The 20318-nt window shown below is 36.2% G+C and overlaps 1 protein-coding gene across 1 annotated transcript in view; it reads left to right on the forward strand.

Annotated features, from left to right (window-relative positions):
• Positions 1 to 20318, forward strand: part of CNTN6 (contactin 6) — a 269942-nt gene that overhangs the window by 199973 nt on the left and 49651 nt on the right.

The raw sequence follows: 20318 nt of genomic DNA on the forward strand, positions 1-20318 counted from the left end.
ATCCTTTAAGACCTTTTTCTATATTCAGCTTGAAGATTTTTCCTGACCCAGCCTGCTGAGAAATCAGTGAGAAGAGCATTACACAAAAGAGAGAGACACTTACACTCACACACCTGGTGTTGTGGTTTTTAAATAGTCACACAGGTGTTCACCCCATGACAAAATGAATTCACCACATGAAAAAAATGTGGAGAGGTTCCTGTAGAGAAAGAAGAGAGGTTTCCTTCTATTCTGGATGTGATTGAGAAATCCTGGATCAGCACTGGCATGTTTTCTAGGGGAGTTTAGATAGAGCAAAACAGGTGTTTTTCTCTACTTAGAAGACATTTCGTTGAGTTGTACTATAGAACCTTGTACACCTAGAGATGACTAGTCGGTAGTTGAGCTCTATTGTAATGACCCAGGTGTGTTACTGTGTGATCCGATGTTCAATGGAATACTACCCTGAATGAGCCATTGTGCTGAAGATGTGAAAATGTTTCAATGAGCTCTTTGTTAGCATCATACGTGTCATTAACTCACATCAAGTGTGATGAGAAATGGCGGTCTGCCAGTCTTACGAGACAAGGCTGTGGTGGCCTGGAGAGTGAGTTCTACACCAAAACTAGATAGTCACTCCAAATTCAGCCAGACATTGTTTTGTGAGGGATTAGAACTTCAGACAGGGTTGTAGAACTTCAAACATTTCAAGAAAAACTAGAAATCTGGGTATTGGCATTGAATCTTCTGAGCCAGTAAAAATGCCCAAAGGCTGGATGCAGGGACACCGTCTTGTTATTTCTGATCTAGGACTGCTTTTGCGGTCAAGGGAGAGAGAAAAGGAGGTTAAAACGGACAAACAGTGCTGATAGTATAGAGTGCTGTCAGGGTTATATCTGGTGCCTTGAAGACCCTTTCCTGACCTGACAACATATAGAAGAGAGAGACCTTTCTAGGGCACTCTCTTGTCTTCTGTCTCCAGTGGCCCCTATAGCCTTACACCAAAGCTTTTCCCAGGACAGGGATTTTGTCAAATTTATCTGTGCATGCCCTGTGCCTTTGGTATAGAACCCGAACTCAATAAATATCTGTGGAATGAATGAATGTGTCAAAAATGGATGAATATGTAAGATATCATGAGCTTTAGAGAAAAGCTCTTCTGGGGGAGGTATCTTGAGACAGAACAGAAGCTTCAAAGCTAAGGAGAAAACACAGATGAAGGGAAATGTGTCACCCTGGCCCTGACTGGGCTCCTTCCTCTGTGTAGACAGCCTACGAGATCATTGCAAGTATCCTCAACAGCTTTGGCTGTGGATTCCTTTTAAATGGTTCCTCTTTGATTCCTGAAATCGAGTTGAGGTTTGAAGGCACTGCTGTAGAACCAGAAAACTCAAGAGATATGATAGTATCAAATCCAGCGGTCTGCACTGAGAGTTGAGATAAATCAATTACTTCGTTCCTAAAGTGACTCAAAGTTCTCACCTAAGTAGCAGGAATGACTGCTGTTTACTTTCTATAACCTTTGAAGGCTCAAACACAGTGTATGTAGGGAGGAGGAAGAGAGGGAAGAGGAGTTGAACAAAATAAGAAAATGAGAGGAAAAAAATGTGTAGAGTATAAGGGCAACTGCATTTAAAATGGCTTTTCAGGCTTATGTTTTGTTTTGCCCCACGTAAAACGAATTTGGGATCTTTTTAGCCTCTGAATAGTCACCAATAGCATATCAGATTCAGCATTGTCTCACTGTCATTAAAGGAGTGATCTGTGCGATTTCTATTCACAGATGCTTCTTCTGTAATTCCGTTCTCTCACTGCTATAGGACTTCATTACAGGTTTTAATAGAAGACAGTAAACAAACAAACAAAATTGTCTCCTGGACAGGCATCTTAAAAAATTGGAAAAAAAAAAAAAGTTAAGCCCCGAAGTACATGGTAATTACAGACGTATATTTCTGCCAGTTATAGATTACCTTCAGCAGTAATTTTCAAAGGTCACACAGCCAGTTCTGTGAGACTTTGTGTCTCTGCATGATTTCTATCCTGTCCACTCTTCTGGTGCCTTCTGACCTGACTGGTTTCATTAAGTGCATGGCTTCATGCTGCTTACTGGGAAATGCAGCACCTATCCTTCTATTTGTGTTGACTTAATGGCTTTTTTTGTCATCTAATCATGGGGGTTTCCTAAGAACTTGAAGTTAAAAATTAGAGTTGTGATAAAAAGAAAAGAAGGAAGGAAGGGAGGGAGGAAGGGAGGGTGGAAAGAAGGAAGGAATTTTATAAAACCAGATCCTAAACTCAAAGACAGAACACTGAGTCCCAGTATACATTTTTACATGCCACACCAATTTGCTTCTTTCACTTAAATAGAAAAATAAATATAATTCCTACCCTCTCATACCTCTCAAAACATGACACAGTTGCATACATAGAAAGATTTAGAGAGTCACATATGGAAAACAACTTAAATATTTACAGTGATTCCAAGTAGGAATAGTTTTTAGTTCTTGACCTTGGAAATACCCATGTGGGAAAATGTACATTTTTACTTTCTGTTATAAAACTTCTAAATGGTCCTGTCTACTCTGAAATTTCATTGTCACTAACTCTTGCTTCCAATAAAGTGTAACTACCTAGAGATGGTTGAAAGGACTCTAAAGAAGCCTATTCAAACTAATCTTACTTTATTACCTACTTATAAAAAAATAGTGGCAATATATATATTTTGACAATTTCCTCCACTCTTACATGAAGTGAGACAGCATACGTCACCTAGGTAGTAAATGATAAAACTTGGACTCTGCCAAGTTGCCCATCTCTGTTGCCAGGTCTTTTCTATTCAACAGATAATGGAGAACCTACTTGATTCTTAATTTTTTAAAGGGCTGTTTTCGCATGATTTAACCTAATTGCATGTATTGGTAATTCAGATCAAGCAACTATTCTGAGATTAATGAATATGTTTCTTATTGGCCTGTATGCCACAATTGAAGTCTTGACTATTTTATGATTTCTGTCTTTGTAAATGCCTGTATTCATGGCAGTCTGTCCAAGCAGAAAAGTTTTCCTACAACTAAAAGTAGATGGATAGCATTACAGAGTCCAAAGGCTACCTTGTTTCCTGCTGGGAATGTATGGTCTTATAACATATACCTCATTCGTTTTGGAGCTACAAGTCATTTAGCAATAGCACCTAAATTGAAGAGTAGCAAAGGTATGTTCCTGTGGGGAAAATAGGGGTGTAGTGCAAAGAGCCCTGCCTTGGGAATTAGAAAACAGGGATTTTTGATCCCAGCTCTGTCACTGGTGAGTGACCTGACCTTGGATAAAACCACTTTGTTTTGTTTTTTTCTTTTTAGGTTGCTGTTTTCTGAATTTATTTAAACACTGTGGCCATGCAGTGACTGCCAGAATAGAGATTATATATTAGAAATCAATGCAAAATATTAGTGTGCCAGGTTAAAATTGCAGCTACTATCACAGTTATAATTTTATATGTCTTTCACTGATTTCCTCAGGTGACCAAGTGATTGAGCCAGACATGATGATTGCTGTGAATTATCAAAACAGCCAAAATGATCTGATTGGATGGATTCAGAGGTTAGAGAGTCCTGGCAGCTGAACTGCAGCAGGATAGCTTAGTTAGCACCACTCTCCTTCACCATGGTAGTCCCAGAACCCAGCTCCAACCTGGGACATAACAGACATTCAATAAATATTTTGTGTTGCTAAATCAATGAAAGTTAAAATTTACTTTGCTTCGTTTGTATCTACCTGACTTAAGACATTTTGCAGTTAAATCAAAAACTTACTTAATAGTTAATAGGCCCATGATGTGCTCATTCATTCTATAAATATTTAATGAATACCCGTTAAGTTCCAAATACTGTACTAGGTGTTGTGAGTAAAACGTTAAGCTAGTCAAAAATGTGACACTATCCTTTTGTAAGAAAGTGTTTTTCTTTGAAGTCATTGAGAGTCAGAAGATCTGGGTTCAAGTCCCAACCCTATTTCTCACACAGTTGATAACTTCTAGCAAGTCCTTTAACGTCAGTAGTCCTCAGTTAAATCACTTGAAAAATGGAGTAAATAGTACCTGTCTCTCCCGTATGGTTGTATGAGACTCAAAAAAGCAGCCTGTGTGGAAAGCCTGGGTGATCTGTATTCTCTACTGCCATTGGCTGCCATTATTGCTCTGATCCTAATATTGAGGTAAATCTCAGTTACACATTCTTACCTCTACCAGCCAGGGTAAAAACCACAAACTTGACCACAGAAAGTCAAGATGAATACAGATTAAGCTTGTGTCTGGAAGGCATTCTGGGCAACTGAGGGAATCAATTCCGCATCTGCTAAGTTTGATTAATCACTTCTTTTTTTTTTTCCTTGTGGATCCAGTTAGCAAGTGAACTGACAGAAATCAAAGATCTAGATTTATCTCCTTGTGCCCAGTGACTGCTGGCTACCTGTTCAGGGATCATCTCATGAATTTAATAGGAAATGTTAACCTGCTGGACAGACAGCTCAAAGTTGTCCTCTGACGGGCAGCATTAAATACAATGCCTAAATCACCTGAGATTTGGTCAGAGTGCACAATCTCTGAGCAATAAAAATAAAGAGATAGAGTGTTTTTCCTATTATTGAAAGATGGTTGAATTAATAAGTAATCCACCAGATTTCTTCCTCATTCGTTGGGAAAAAAAGAAAGAAAAAAAGAAAAAAATTCGCCACATTTCTCTCTCTTCCTAAGATAAAATAAAATAAAGCAATACAAAGTAAAATAAAATCCAGTTGTATATCAGACAAATGGTCATCAATACTGAAAATAACCATTTTAAGCAACTTCTATATGTCAAGCAATATATCAGATTATACTTCTTTTCATATGCAGATACATTTCTGAGGAACACAATTGTCACATAGTTATGTATGTTTCTACCACTTTTACCTTAGTAATCTCAAAGAGGTAAATACAAAGATACTTTGAAATTCACTGAATATCAAACTGAAAAGTAGAGGTTCTGCCCCTTGGCAGTTGGTCTCAGAACGTGATCATATTTCCCCAATTTGATATCAGAGGACTGCTGAACTCCCTAGAACCAATTCTATTACCTCTATCCACTTGGGGTTGCAGAGAGAAGGAGAGAGAGGGAGAGAGAGAGACATGCAGAGTTACAAACAGACTTTCTCAAATCCATGAATCTTGTGTGATTTATCCCGTAATAATGATACAGTTAAGCCCTGTGTGGCCCTGGGCCCTTGGCACAATGCATGTACTTTAAGGGAATATGTGAATCTCTTAGGTACATAGAATCTAGTAGTGGTGCTTATTCAATATGTTTGCCTTTGAGCCCAAAATTTAGCAGGCCCACTTCCATCTGCATGGGACCCCAGCACCTTGTGACCTCCCTCCTAAACACAATAGTCAGTTGTGGGAAGGGGCTGGGGCAAGGGGAGGAGGAGTTGAAAGATGGCAGTGAATCAGTGGAGAGAGGAAGAGATAAGAGAGAAGGTAGCGAAGACGAGGATGAAAGAGAGGAACAGGGCATTCTCTGTGCCAAGAAAGAATTGATGGTTACTGAGAAAGTCATTTGATCTTATTCTCTTCATGATTAAAAATGTACCCTTGGGAGGACCTATTTGAAAGCCCTTAGCAGAGTGACACAGAAGATGAACAGAATAAAAATTAGTTTGTCTTTGTTCCACTCTTTGCTAAACCAGCTAGACAAAGTAGTTCCTTTGGTTACGTACCCATTGCCCAACACTTTGCTCCAATTTCACTTTTCCACTGGAGGCTTTTCACGGCCATCTTACCTTGTGGGGCATCAGCTAATGGGGGTGCTCTGTCTGCCTCAATATAAGGGACCAGTTATATGATGTTCCCTTCCTGTTTGACCCTTCTCTATGTATCTTTCACTATCTGCTTTCTAAATCACCATTGTTCCTTTTTCTTTTACCTTTACCCCCAAGTGCTCAACCTCAGTAAAACCTTAATAAAACAGCCCCTCTACACATGTCTATTAAATGCAACTTTTAAACCATAATGTAGCAACCAGCAAACAGGCTTCTCTGTCTCTTTCTCCTCCTTGCAAAGCTTCCTAATGGAACAAGCAAATAAACCTAATTTTATTTTGTATCACCAACTACTTAATGTAATAGTGCTTAGTACATCAGGTAGCATGAGTATCAAATAGGCAAATGAACCATATGTTCCCATGTTTAAGGAAGAATGACAGTCTGCATAATGCCAGGTTTATTCCAATCTCCCTTCTGTGCTGCCTCTTTGTAATAAAATTTTAAATTGTTCATACTCAACTCCTGAGAGTCTTGTTAAGGTGAGCCTTTCCAAGGGGAATACATGCTGAAGATGTCAAGAGCCATCTGATACTCTTGCCTCTGTCACGCAAAGATTTAACAAGCTAAAATCCTGTGTGCCCCTGTCAGTCATGCCCTCATTTTTCCCTCTTGCCATCCAATCCTTTCTTTATCCCCACTGGCCTCCACTGGTCTGGAGCACTGACCCTTTAGCACAATGTGTGCAAAACCTCCTGCCTGCCATGGCCTGGAAAAGCTCCGGTTCATTAAAGATGTAAAGCCTGCCTTTAAACTCAGCCTGCCCAGCTGGGTGTGTGCTCTTTTACACCACCGCCTTGGGTTAGACTATTATTGCTGTAGTTCCCTATTTAAAGTGTTTTAATGATGGGTAATAACATCCTGTAGCTTTAAACCAAGGGCAAATATGACAAAGGAAAGAAGTTCCACAAATAAATGGCATCTTATATTCTTGCACTCACTATATCTTCAAAGAAGTACATCATAAGTTTCATTGTGGAGTGGCTGTGAATTCGTAGTCTGTATCAGTAGGCTTCAAACTTGATCATGCATAAGGACCTTGTGAAAAATCAGATCCCAGAGCCATGTCCAAGATTTTCAGTCAGTAGGTAGGAAGCAGGGTTGAGGAATCTGCATTTTTAATATAAGTTCACGCCCTCTGCTCTCAAGAGAAGCTGAGACTTTTGAATACCCCTTGGAGAAATACTGGTTTGATGCAAACATAGTACTTGAAAACTAGAAACTTCATTTTATCTCCTTTCCCCCCAGAACTTTGCTTCCTGTGTTAAAATGCTTGATTCTTCATCTTATCTCACTGCCAAAGAGATATAAGTCCTCAGTTCAGTTACTTTTTGAAAATATGAATACAATTGGCCTTGGAATGATATCTACTTACTTTAGTGTTTGCTTCTAATTTCTGAGTGACATTTATATCTTCCAAAGTTTACATAAATATTCAACAGCAATAATTTTATAGACAGAAAAGGTCAGCTATTAGTGCAGTTTATACAAATGACCTTTTGTTTTTAGTTTGACTTTTAAGATTGCTTGATTTGCTTAAAGTACAATGCTCCTTACTTAGAAAGAAAATGTTTGTTCTACAGGTACATTTACACCCTCACCTTCTCATAGACGCTAATGGGCATATGAAAAATAAACCAATAGAAATAAATAGGAGGGATAGAATGGCTGTCTTACAGAAATTATGATCCAGTTGAAGAAATAAAAGCCTGACCAATTGTGTGAAAGTCAGTCTTGTTAATATCTTCACAATGAAGAGTCAGGCTTGTCAGACCATTTTTTAAGTCACTGGCTATTATTTCCCATTTTCCTTTATCTTTTTTCCCCACAGTAGAATTATGTTTGGGGTCGAGGGGGACGTTTTTGTTTTTCTTTAGCTTCCAAATGAAATTTATGCTAGAGCCCATTTCATAACACAGCTAAAACTGAACCAATCTGGCTAATGACCTAGAGGGAAAACCAGAGCCCCTCTTAATGCCCTGCCTGCTTCCCCCGCAGCCACAAGCTGGCTTCCTTCCAGCAGCCCATGGTGTGCCCTAAGAATGCACTAGATCTCCCAAGAGCACAGTTAGAGAATTGCTGATTTGGAGTGACAAATCTGATTCTCAAGTGTGACTTGTCAAACTATTCATTTATTTATAAGCACAGTTGCAAACCAATTTGACAGGCCTTGTGAAAAATTCTGGGTTTATAAATTTGAATGAGCTCTGTGTCTCATGGGGGAAGCAGACAGGTCAACAGCTCCAGTGCAGTGGGGCATGTGTCATCACAAACAGAAGATGGTGAGGACTGACTCGGCTTGCAGGAGTTCAGAAACGCTTCAGGCTGGAGGTAACTGAGCTGGCAGTTGAAGGGTAGGTAGGATTTTTTCCTAGAAAACAAAGATGGGAAGAACTAGTTTTTTATGTGGCTATCTTACTGCATAGTCAGTGTCATACATGATGCCAGTTGAAGGTTTGGATAGGCACTTACCTTCTTCAACGCAGGATACGATTCCTCTAATTACAGACACAAATCATTTTGTGAGCCATCCAATGGTTGACTTTTTGACTGCTTGGGGTTGCTTAGAGACTCTTAATTATACAATTTTTTTCATTCTATCTCAGATTAAATTAACCAATATGATCAGGAATCTGTCCTGTCATTTTTGACCCTGAATCTCATCAAATCATAATCATAATCATAGTAATAATATCAACTTATAGTACCAGTCATGGCTGAGTAGTGATTAAGATCTTAGATACATTTCATTTACTTTTCACAAGATACCTATGAGGGGGATATTATTTATTGGTATTTTTACATGGTTAAAACTAAGGCTTAGCAAAGTTAAACATCACATCTACAGTCACACAGCTAGTGAGTAATAGAAATGCATTCAGTTCCAGGAGGCTCTGATTTCCGATCTCTGTGCAATCTTAAACACCACAATGTAGGCTTTTAGTTCAGTTTTCCAGTGTCATATAGTGTCCATCTGTGGAGCTAAAAGCAGGCCATCATACTATACACATTATTTGTTCATTATTTTTTTCAGTTTAAACTACAACTCTTCCCAAAACAGTGATATATACAATCAAATTCTATTTTTACGTCAATAAAAGGTATAGAATAAGTCTATATTTTGTCATAGCCCTGGTAGATGGAGTCTTAATTCAGACCAACAAAATGAATCAGTCTTTTTGGTGGCTTAGCTTCCTACACATACAGTATTCAAATGACTGATTGGATTTTTAATGTAACATTACAATATAATTTTTGGTGACATATAGACATAGATATGCAAATTCAATAAATAAGGATAAACTCCCTATGCTCCGTGAAGGACTTGATCTAGGTATGAAATTATGTTTTGTAATTAAGAAGAAATAATTAGAGTTAGCAGACAAGGAGTCACATCCAGAATTGGAAACTCCACTCACATCTACCTTTACAACCACATTCAAGATGGCAGGGGAGAGCAGTTCCCAGATACACCATGTTCTGAAATAACCAAAGGACAGAGCTAGAATGAAAAGGGGTAGTAATCATAAATGTTCCAGCCCAACTTCCTCACTTTTTTTTTTTTTTAAATGCTTGAGGGAAACCAAGCACTTCAGGGATAAAGTTACTGGTTTAAGGTCACAGGACTGTATCTGAATCTTGTCTGTCTATCTCAAAGTATGCTGCAGATACAACTTTACATTTGCAAACTTTCAAAGTCTTAAGGAGATCACACAATAGGCTCATCATCATAAATGTAATGGAAGTGTAGCCAGAAATCCTGACAATGTTTGAACTTCTCCATTCCTTTCTGCACAGCTCTCTCCTGTTGTGTTTTCAATTGGCTCTCCTGTAGTTATTTTAGGAGCCTACTTTTTTAAAAAGATGTCTTTTAAGTCCTGTGTTACAAACTTTTTTGTCCTTTGTCAGCTTTATAATTTCCCATCTTTTCTTTTGATTTGCTTGGGTTGTAAGGTGTGTTAGCATATGAATCTGTATTAATTCCCTTTTGTGTCTTCTCCAGCATCCCAAAATACTGCAGCAAATGGAGACACTTTCTTTATCTTTCCTTCCCTTCTTCTACTGAACAGCTAAATACTCCTCTTAGGCCTCTTACACTGGATTAATTTAGCTAAGCTTTCCATCTGATGCTTTTTTGTTAATGTTAAATCACATTTCCTTAACATTTCATGGGAATCAGCCTAGCAGCGCACCCTGGCATGCCATCGGAATAAAGACACATCATGACACCAAATAAGTATGTTATTTAACAACTGTTCTTATCTGCCATCTCCTAATTTGTGTCACAATTCAGTCACCCAGAATCTGTGTTTGTGTTGTGTGTCAGCCACTACAAAGCTGGTGCTTAAATTATTTGAGTGTATTAAACAAGGAGTCACATTTTGATGAATTCTAAGGTCTGAATCTCTGATGCTTGGTTTCTGCTTTGGAGTTTAGGACAGTTGAACCGAGGACTTAACTTTGAAATATTTGGCTGTTCACATCAGTTAAGTACACATTAGGCATAAAATACAACTGCCAAAACCAGAAATTAAAAAAAAAAATTAGACACTGGCATCAGTGATGTTTTTAATTCCATGTAAATTAAAAGGTGTTTGAGTCCATTTTAATCTGCAGGTAGCACTTCTAAACAATCCTTTGTCAGTTAAACCCTTCCAGTTAGTTGTGTTATGACCCCCAAATCATGTTTGATTAATCACTTCTAGGGAAGCATATCTTTAGTCATTTAATGTGTTTGAAATAGATGTTCCTCCCGTTTGTTGAGAGTGGTATAAAAGGGACAGCATAAAGTCACCCATGCATGCCTGCTTTCCCCTAGGCACCCAGAGCAATGTACTTTCTGACAAAACATAGCAAAATTGAATTCATTTGTGCTGCCAATTGGTGATGCCACTTCATGTAGGTTTTTGTTTTTTACTTTTCCTGCCTTACCCACCTCCCACTGCACATATAAATTTAAACACACCATGCTTAATGTAACTCAGTTCAAGGGACCAAAGAAACACTATTATTTGTCTGGAGCTAGGACAGAGGCCAAGAAAATACTACAGATAGAATTCCTGTATTTTCTGTTAATCAGTTAATAAGGAACGCCCTCTCCCCCCGCAACAGGGTCCATACAACATAATAACTTTGAAAGATTTCATGATAGCCTTTGTTAACACTTGAGTTTCATGATTGGAATTGTACAAAAGAATGATTAAGGCTTGCTCTATGTACTTAAGTCTTACCCTTGGTAAGACTGATTTGAACGTATCTCTTCAGTTCTTGTGCTACTTTATGTGGTGTCCTCAAACTAACAAAGGCAATTAGCCAAATAACCAGTTTGTTTAAACCTATACCTAGCATTTGTTTTTAACCAAAGATATTATTTGTCTAAGTGACTTTTTGTTGGTTTGCTGAATTTACTGATAATATTAATAAATACACATGTAGACCTACAAAGAAAAGGCTAAGGCTTTCAGAATAAATATAGTCAGAAATCATATTTACTAAGTACCTATGAATTATAGATATTCTTAGAGAATACAAAGAAATCAAGAGTGATAGTTACCATTTGGGGGGCTCTCATTAACCTTAGGCTTATATATACTTGATATTTTTAATAGATTTTAAAATTTAATTCCAAAACAAACCAATGTTATTACCATTATAACCACTTACATGTAAATTTTACAAGGAAATTAAGCAGGTGCTTCCAAAATACCAGAGCCAAAAAGGGGGAGCCAGAACACAAAAAAAGCAACCTGACTTTAGAGTCCATTGTCTTAAAACCCCTATATCACTTGCCTCAAAAAGCTTAGCTTTACAGTCCATTTAGAGAGTGAAAACTTGTCTAAAAAGAAAATTATGACAAAGGAGCTAAGGCAATACAGTGAAGCAAAGATAGTGTTTTCAACAAATGGTGCTGAAACAATTGAACAGACACAAGCAAAAAAAAAAAAAATCAAATGAATCTAAACACAGACATTACACTTCACAAAAATTAATTCAAAATGGATCATAGACCTAAATGTAGAGCACAAAACTATAAAATTCCCAGAAGATAAGGAAATAAGAGGAAACCTAGATGACCTTTGGTAGGCCATGAGTTTTCTGATACAGCAAAGGCAGACCCATGGAAAAAACACACAATAAGCTAGACTTCATTCAAATTAAAGGAAAAAAAAAACTGCACTATGAAAGACAATGCCAACAGAATGAGAAGTCAAGTCATAGACTAGGAGAAAATATCTGCAAAATATACATCTGATATAAAACTATTATCTAAAATATACCACCAATGATTAAAACTCAGGGATAAGAAAACAAGAAAAAAAAAAAAGGGTCAAAGACCTTAAGAGACACCTCATATCAAACAAGATATAGAGATGGTGAACACGTATTTGAAGATTTTCCACATCCTATTTCATCAGGAAAATGCAAATTAAAATGAGATGCTGCTACATGCCTATGAGAATCGCCAAAATCTGGAATACTAACACCAAAAGCTGGCTAAAATGTGGAGCAACAGGAACTCTTTTTCATTTTTAATGGGAATGCAAAATAGTCTAGCTACTTTAGAAAGCAGTTTGGAGGTTTCTTACAATACTGAACATACTTTTTCCATACAATCCAAATATCACACTCATTAGTATTTACCCAAAGGACTTGAAACTTATGTTTGTACAAAAACCTACACAGTATAATTTATATTATCTTAACTCATAATTGCAAAAACTTGGAAGCAAATAAGATAATCTTCAGGAAGTAAATGAATAAATAAACTGTGGTACATCCAGACAATGGAATACTATTCAGTGCTAAAAAAAAATGAGCTATCAAGCCATGAAAAGAAATGGAGGAATTTTGAATGCATATTATTAAGTGAAAGAAGCCAATCTGAAAGGTCCCATACTGTGCGACTGCAATTATATAACATTCTGGAAAAGGCAAGACTATGGAAACAGTAAAAAGATCAGTGGTTGCCAGGAATTAGTGGAGGGAAGAATAAATAGGTGGAACACAGATGAATTTTAGGTCAGTGAAAGTACTTTGTGTGATCGTAGTGATGGATACATGTCATTATGCATTTTTCCAAACCCCAAGAATGTATAGCACCAAGGGTGAATCCCAAGGTAAACTGTGGACTCCGGATGATGATGTTGATGGGCCAATGTAGATTTCTCAGTTATAACCAATGTACCACCAGTGGGAATGTTGATGATGTGAGAAGCTATGCATGTATGGGGTATATGGGAAATCGGTTCATTTCTCTTGATTTTACTGCGAAGCTAAAACTGCTCTAAAAAATATCTTAAAAAAAAAAGAAAATTCAAAATATAAGGTAGCATAATGATTCAGATAATGGTTCAATAGAAAAAGTACTGACTCAAGATCGGAATACCTGCATCCTGGCTGTGGTTAAGTAAAGTATTAAACCTCCTTGTGTATCAGTTTTTGATATGGAAAAAATTACTCATCTTTAGTATTTGGAGAAAGAGGAAGAGAAAGTACTGCAGTGTGGTCGAGAAGCTGCATATTTTAGCCAGGTTCCCTGGGGAACAGCTAAGAGTGAGGCAGGTACATACGGACAACAATGCAGGATCATATTTTATTGCATTGGCTACTGACTAATTTTAAGAACAGAAACATGCAACTGGTAGTTTGGCATCAGTCAGCCACATAGACTATCTCCAGGCAGAAACATGTGGGAACAGTCTTTGGAAGGAAAGAAAAAGGGGCTTATATGCTAGCTGCCATTTTATGATGGGGCTGTGTTATCTGGACTTTTGACAGCCAATGGTACTAAAAGAACCTGAGGGAATGCATAAGGTGGGTCTTTAACAGTGGGAATCCAGAGTAGGCTTGGGAAGATGCATGGGAGTCAGATAAGCAGATGGGAGGGCAAATACTCTGCTAGGCACTTGGGAAGAGCCTTTATTCGGGTTTTCATCTGGCAAGTCTGTGAAGGGTGTACTCTTAAGGAAGATTTGCAAATTATGCACATTTGTTTTCTCTTTGGGACTTACACAACTCTTGAAAAGTATATCTGTGCTCTGTCCTCAATGGCAGATAAGTAAAAGAGACAAATAATGTATTTAATAATTTCTTTTGCGTGTGTGTGTGTGTGTGTGTGTGTGTGTGTGATCTCATTCTTGTTTTTGTTTTTACTGCTCTGATAGTCTTATAAGGAATGATAAAATAGGGTTGCGTTAATCCATTGATTAAATCTTTGAATTTCCCTTGGCCAGAGGTGTGAGCTATTTTCTGTGTATAATTACCATTAGAGCCATTTAAAGTTATTGACTTAAACAGATGGGAAAGAAAAACTACTTTGATTTAAATGAGCTAGCTTTGATATTTACTTATTTGTAGATCATGTCATTTTTGTAGCTTGTTGAAATAAGGAATTTTTAAGAGATATTTTATTAAATGACAGTGAAATCGGCATAGATATTGCAACTTAGCTATGATAATCAGGTGCTAAAATTATTAAAATGTAATATCAATATTTGATCTAAAATGGATTCCAGTGGGACACTTTACCTAAAACCTAAATTGTGTAGAGTCGGAATTTATACACACTTTTCTACTTCGTATCTAACTCATTTTAATCCAATCTATTTTACATTTTCTAGATATCAGTAAAATTAGACCGTCAATTAAAATTTCATGGTCTACAGTATTATCTTTAGACAGAACTGGAAGCAGTATTCCAGTTAATAATCTAACTATAAAAATAGCAGTATTGCTCTAGTTTCAGCAATAAGGAATTATAATTGCCCAATGTCCTAATTTCTTTTAGTTCAAGAAATTTAGCTATTGCTGATCTTCTGCACCCTCTAACTTCGTGATGGGCTACGACTGATATCAAACAAACAAAAATAGAGCCTTCATCATTTTTGATTCATGTGGGATCTACGTATACAGATTTGTTAATGTAGGTTAACCAAAGATTGGGTATATATTAGATTCACTGTAGTCATAACTAGATGTGAATGCTAATGCCTATTATATTTAGTAGGTTTATAATAACACAGGAAAGCAAGGATAAAAACATTCCACATTAGTCTTTCTGTAGTTCCTCAGAATGACACAAAATTTGACATACTTTTCAGGTAAAGGGTTCCTACCAGTTCATTTCATTGGTAGTCCATCTTGCTGATATTTCATTCACAATAACGCATCAAGCAGAAAGCAAAAGTATGAAATCAGGCAAATGGGTAGGCTATTACTCTTGTTTTCTGTTTATGCCACTAACATTCCCTGACAATAGGAAGACTGAAATGTTGGATGTTCCATCACTTTATATAGTGTTCCTTCAACTTATCAGTTAAACTTGAAATGCTTACATATGTTGTTGGCTCAGTTGTCCACATATTCTATTTTCTACTGCCACCATAAAATCTACCAGTGTCACCTGACTGTCACACACAGCTTGTACTTCTGAATTTCTACCTTTTTTTATGCCCAGAATGCATTTAGATGAATAATGTAGTACATTACAAATGCCGACTATTAATTTTTCAAATGTTGAATGGTCATGGTACATCTACACATGTAAATGACTTTAAATTCTAATTTTTACAGAACATTTTAAATGCAAATGCCTTAATTTGTGATTTAACCATCTAAATAGAGTACTAAGCTTTGGTAATTTGGGGGAAATTTTTCTATTCAATAGTGCAAACAGTTGAAATATTCTAATTAAGTGAATATTTGAGAATGGAGACTGGGGTGGAAGGGTGTTTATTGCTTAACTATGAACTGATAATATTGGAAGTGTTCAAAAGGAAATATACATACAGTGTAAGTTGAGTTTCAGAGCCCAGTGGCACCAAACCCAACACAGTCCAGGGACTGATAACCATGATAGTTAAAACCTCAAAATATACTGCTGAATCCAGTCAGACAAGAGTTTTCAGATATCAGGCATGAGTAAGAGCCAAAATGACAATCAAAAATCCTACTCTGAGTCATGGAGGAGAGCAAAGGCCAAAAACTAGTATCAATGAAAAGCAAGAATGAGATTAATAACTAACATTTAATTAATTCAATTATCATAGCAACCCTATTTTCCTTCCCAAAATAAAAATGAGAACATTGTGGATCGGGAAGAATAACTTGACAAGTACACAGATGGGAGGTTGCATGAATTCAGTGAAGGGTCTCAGCGAAGCTTAATGTTGGGAACAGTCTTCCTGGAGTTAGGCTCCTTTCAAAGAGCCGGGCATATACCTCTCTGGTCTTTTTGTTCAAAATGAGTGTGACAAAAAACAATGTTTTCACTGTTCGTGGAGTTACAGAAGTGCCTATCTTCTTTGGCAGAATGAGAAACTGTTTCATTAAAAACCTACCTATTGACTGCTAACTAGCAGTCAGGCATAGTGCTAAGCTAAACGTTTCAAACAGTTTAGATCACTCCTCATGACTCTCTGACACAGGTAATATCAGTATCCACATGGTACATATGAGAAGCTGAGGAATTGGAATGTTGAGTAACTTGGCCCAGTGGTTACAAATATTAAATGTTATGGCCTAGGTTCAGTAACAGGCAAAGTAGTTTGACCTGAAACTCCATGTTTGCTAATAACTGTGCTAATAATACCCTATTGCATAGGATGGCATAGAAAAGGAGAAAAATAATTCTTAGTATTGTCATCATTATTGCCTCATTTTTATGGTTAAACTCTCACATAGTAGGGAAATCAAACTTGCCTTTAAGAGTTCACAAAAGTTTATGGGGCGCCTGGGTGGCACAGCGGTTAAGCGTCTGCCTTCGGCTCAGGGCATGATCCCGGCGTTATGGGATCGAGCCCCACGTCAGGCTCCTCCGCTATGAGCCTGCTTCTTCCTCTCACACTCCCCCTGCTTGTTCCCTCTCTCGCTGGCTGTCTCTATCTCTGTCGAATAAATAAATAAAATCTTAAAAAAAAAAAAAGAGTTCACAAAAGTTTAGAACCCTGAGAAAATATGCATATGGATTCTCTGAAGATGAGAGTGTCTCCAATATTAAAGGTTACTCTGTACAAAGGTATATTCACATAAAATAAGTAAAATGCTCAAGTTTGTACTTTTTGTAACAATACTATTAGTAAACAATACTTTGGAAACTAAGTGAGCACTTGTTCAAATAGTTACTTCCTGGTCCAAAGAGAAAGACAAGTTGGAATCTGGGCCCTACAGTACCTAGTGGGTAACTTGAGTACATTACTGCTTCTTTCCTTGTCTCAGTTTCCCATTAGGAAGCTTGGGGATGATAACAATAGTGAGCCCAGAGGTTTGACAGAATCCCAGAGGATTCAGTAAGTTGACATTTATTATACAATTAGTAGAGGGTCTGTGTAGAGTTGACTCATAATAATAACCTCCTTGGATTTTGACCACTGAGTTAAATCATAGAGAAGTGTGTCCTTGGTAATTAACACCCTGTTTCTCATATTTCTATTGTAACATCTAACATCGTACCTTGAACTCAGTAGATATTAGCATTTGCTGAGTAAGTTTAGAAGGAAGAAAGTCTTAGCATTGCTCCATTTCCATTTAAATATTTAAATTGCTATTAAATTTTCTTCTCAATTCCCTTTATCTATTTCATCCAACCCCCCCCCCACCTGCCTCCCCTCTGGTAACCACCAGTTTGTTCTCTGTATTTAAGATTTTTATTTTGTTTGTTTCTTTCTTTCTTTTCTTTCTTACATTCCACATATGAGTGAAATCATATGGTATTTTTCTTTCTCTGAGTAGTTCACTTAGTATTATACTCTATAGGTTCATTCCTGTTGTTGCAAATGGCAAGATCTTTTTTTTTTTATTCTGAGTAATATTCCATTGCATATATACCACACTTTCTTTATCCATTCTTCCATGGATGGACACTTGGATTGCTTCCCTATCTTGGCTATGGGAAGTAATGCTGCAATAAATACAAGGTTGTGTGTCTTTTTGCATTTGTGTTTTTGTTTTCTTTGGGTATACCTAGTGGTAGAATTACTGGGTCATGTGATAAATCTATTTTTAATTTTTTGAGGAACCTCCATACTATTTTCCACAGTGGCTGCACCAGTTTGCATTCCCAAGAATATTGCACAAGGGTTCCTTTTTCTCCACATCCTCACCAACACTTGTCATTTCTTGTCTTTTTTATTTTAGCCATCCTGACAGGTGTGAGGTAATATCTCATTGTGATTTTGATTTGCATTTCTTCGATGATTTGTGATGTTGACCATCTTTTCATGTTTCTGTTGGCTATTTGTATGTCTTCTTTGGAAAAATATCTATTCAGGTCCTCTGTCCACTTTTAAATAGGATTATTTGGATTTTTTGGTGTTGATTTATATAAGTTCTTTATATATGTTGGGTATTAACCACTTATAGGATTATATCATTTTCAATTATCTTCTCCCATTCAGTAGGTTGACTTGTCATTATGTTGATGGTCTCCTTTGCTGTGCAAAAGCTTTTCATTTTAGTATGGTCAATACTCTAAGTTTACTTTTGTTTCCCTTGCCAAGGGAGACAGCAAAAAAAAAAAAAGTTTGTATGACTAATGTTATAGAAATTACTGTGTGTATTTTCTTCTAGGCGTTTTATAGTTTCGAGTCTCACATTTAGGTTTTTAATCCATTTTTAGTTTATTTTCCGGTATAGTGTAAGAAAGTGGTCCAGTTTCATTTTTTTGCATGTAGCTGTCCAGTTTTCCCAGCACTATTTGTTGAAGAGACTGTCCTTTCCTCTTTCCATATTCTTGCTTCCTTTGTCATGGGTTAATTTACCATATAATCATGGGTTTATTCCTAGGCTTTCCATTCTGTTCCTAAATTGCTATTGAATTTTTAGAATTTAGAATTTTAGAATTTTTAGAATTATTGAATTTAGGATTTTAACAGTATAATCTCTGCATTAGGTCCTAATAGAAATATAAATATGTATTATATGTAATTAATCACTTGATTACCTTATGCTTCCCTCTCTATAATTGTATTCTCTTTGCTAATTATTCACAAAAATCTTTATTTTTATTACTAGAATGTTTTCTCAAATTTTTTGATAGTCAAGCTTATCTATACTTGTGGCTGTGTTTTGTTTTAAACACCAAAGAAGCTTATATGGAATCAAGATAGACTATTTTAATATATTTAATAAATATGTCGTTTCCATCCCTGCAGATACCATTTTAACTACATTTTAAAATATTCCAAAAGAAGAAAAAAAAATAGTGTTTATCTTTCTCTATGAATATTACCAAAACCATGAATTAAAATGTTTCAGCTAATTTTTATAGGTGCTTTCTTCCTTACCTGAAAATGTCAACTATTAAGTACGGTTTGATTTTAGTTGGTTGTTCTTTCTTTCTTTTCTTTTCTTTTCTTTTCTTTTCTTTTCTTTTCTTTTAATTTTTTTCTTTCTTTTGTTTTAATCATTTCTGCTAAGCCACATTTTAATTTGTGACTGAACTAGGTATTCTCACTTTTTTTTTTTTACTATTTTTCGTTTAATTATTCTGCATAAAATTAGGGCTATGATTATGTTTTGATTCCATCTATGTTACCACAGATTAAGTTTTCTTACAATATTTTACCATCTTATTAATTTAAAAAATTAAATGATAAGTTGAAATATTCATACTATTTATCATGTTACAAAATTTCTAGTTATAGTTAAATCTCTGGCTTTCTATATCCTAGGTTGCTACGGAAAATTATTTTTTTAATCATCTGTTTTTAATAGTGATAAGTCAGTTTGGTTACTAATTTGGTTATTTTCATAAAATATTTAAATCTAACCTTTTTTATCTTTTATACATTTTTGCACATTGATCTTGTGAAAACAGTATGGATTCTTGCTTAAAAATAAAGACAATCTTTACAGACTAAAGTTTAACTTATAATTAATTGATCCAATGCTTCTCAAACCTTATTGTGCATACCAATCACTGGATATCTTGTAAAAATGCAAAGTTTGATTCAGTAAGTCTGGGATGAGACCACATTTTAAGAAGCAAACACAGATGACAATTCTAAGGGCATCTAATGATGACTCAACAGGAACTTCTTAAACATCATAATTAATGTGGACAATTAGTCTACTGCAAGTAACTATGGGTGGTTGTGGAAAGAGGATGAGTGCTAGAGATAATCAGATATAACTTTCAATTCATTCTCTAATATTTATTAACTATTTACTCTTGGACAGATTATAATTTTTCTTGGTCTGCATTCTCAGTATTTCAAACAGTAGTAAGCACTTGAGAAATATCAGTTGACTGATTAATATTTCAACAGAAATAATCAATTTCAATGATGACAATTTCAATTCAATTTAGCAAACATTATTGAACAAATATCATGACCCTGAAAAGGGTAGTAATATTAAACCACTTTTTACATGAATTGTTCTTTTCTGAAAGCTAAGTGAAAAATTATATGACATATAAACACTGGCATTACTAGCTGGGACATTTGTCTGATGACCTTTAGATATCAAAATATAATTATTTTATATTG

This window comes from Ailuropoda melanoleuca, chromosome 4 (genome assembly GCF_002007445.2).
Source record: "Ailuropoda melanoleuca isolate Jingjing chromosome 4, ASM200744v2, whole genome shotgun sequence".
NCBI lineage: Eukaryota > Metazoa > Chordata > Mammalia > Carnivora > Ursidae > Ailuropoda > Ailuropoda melanoleuca.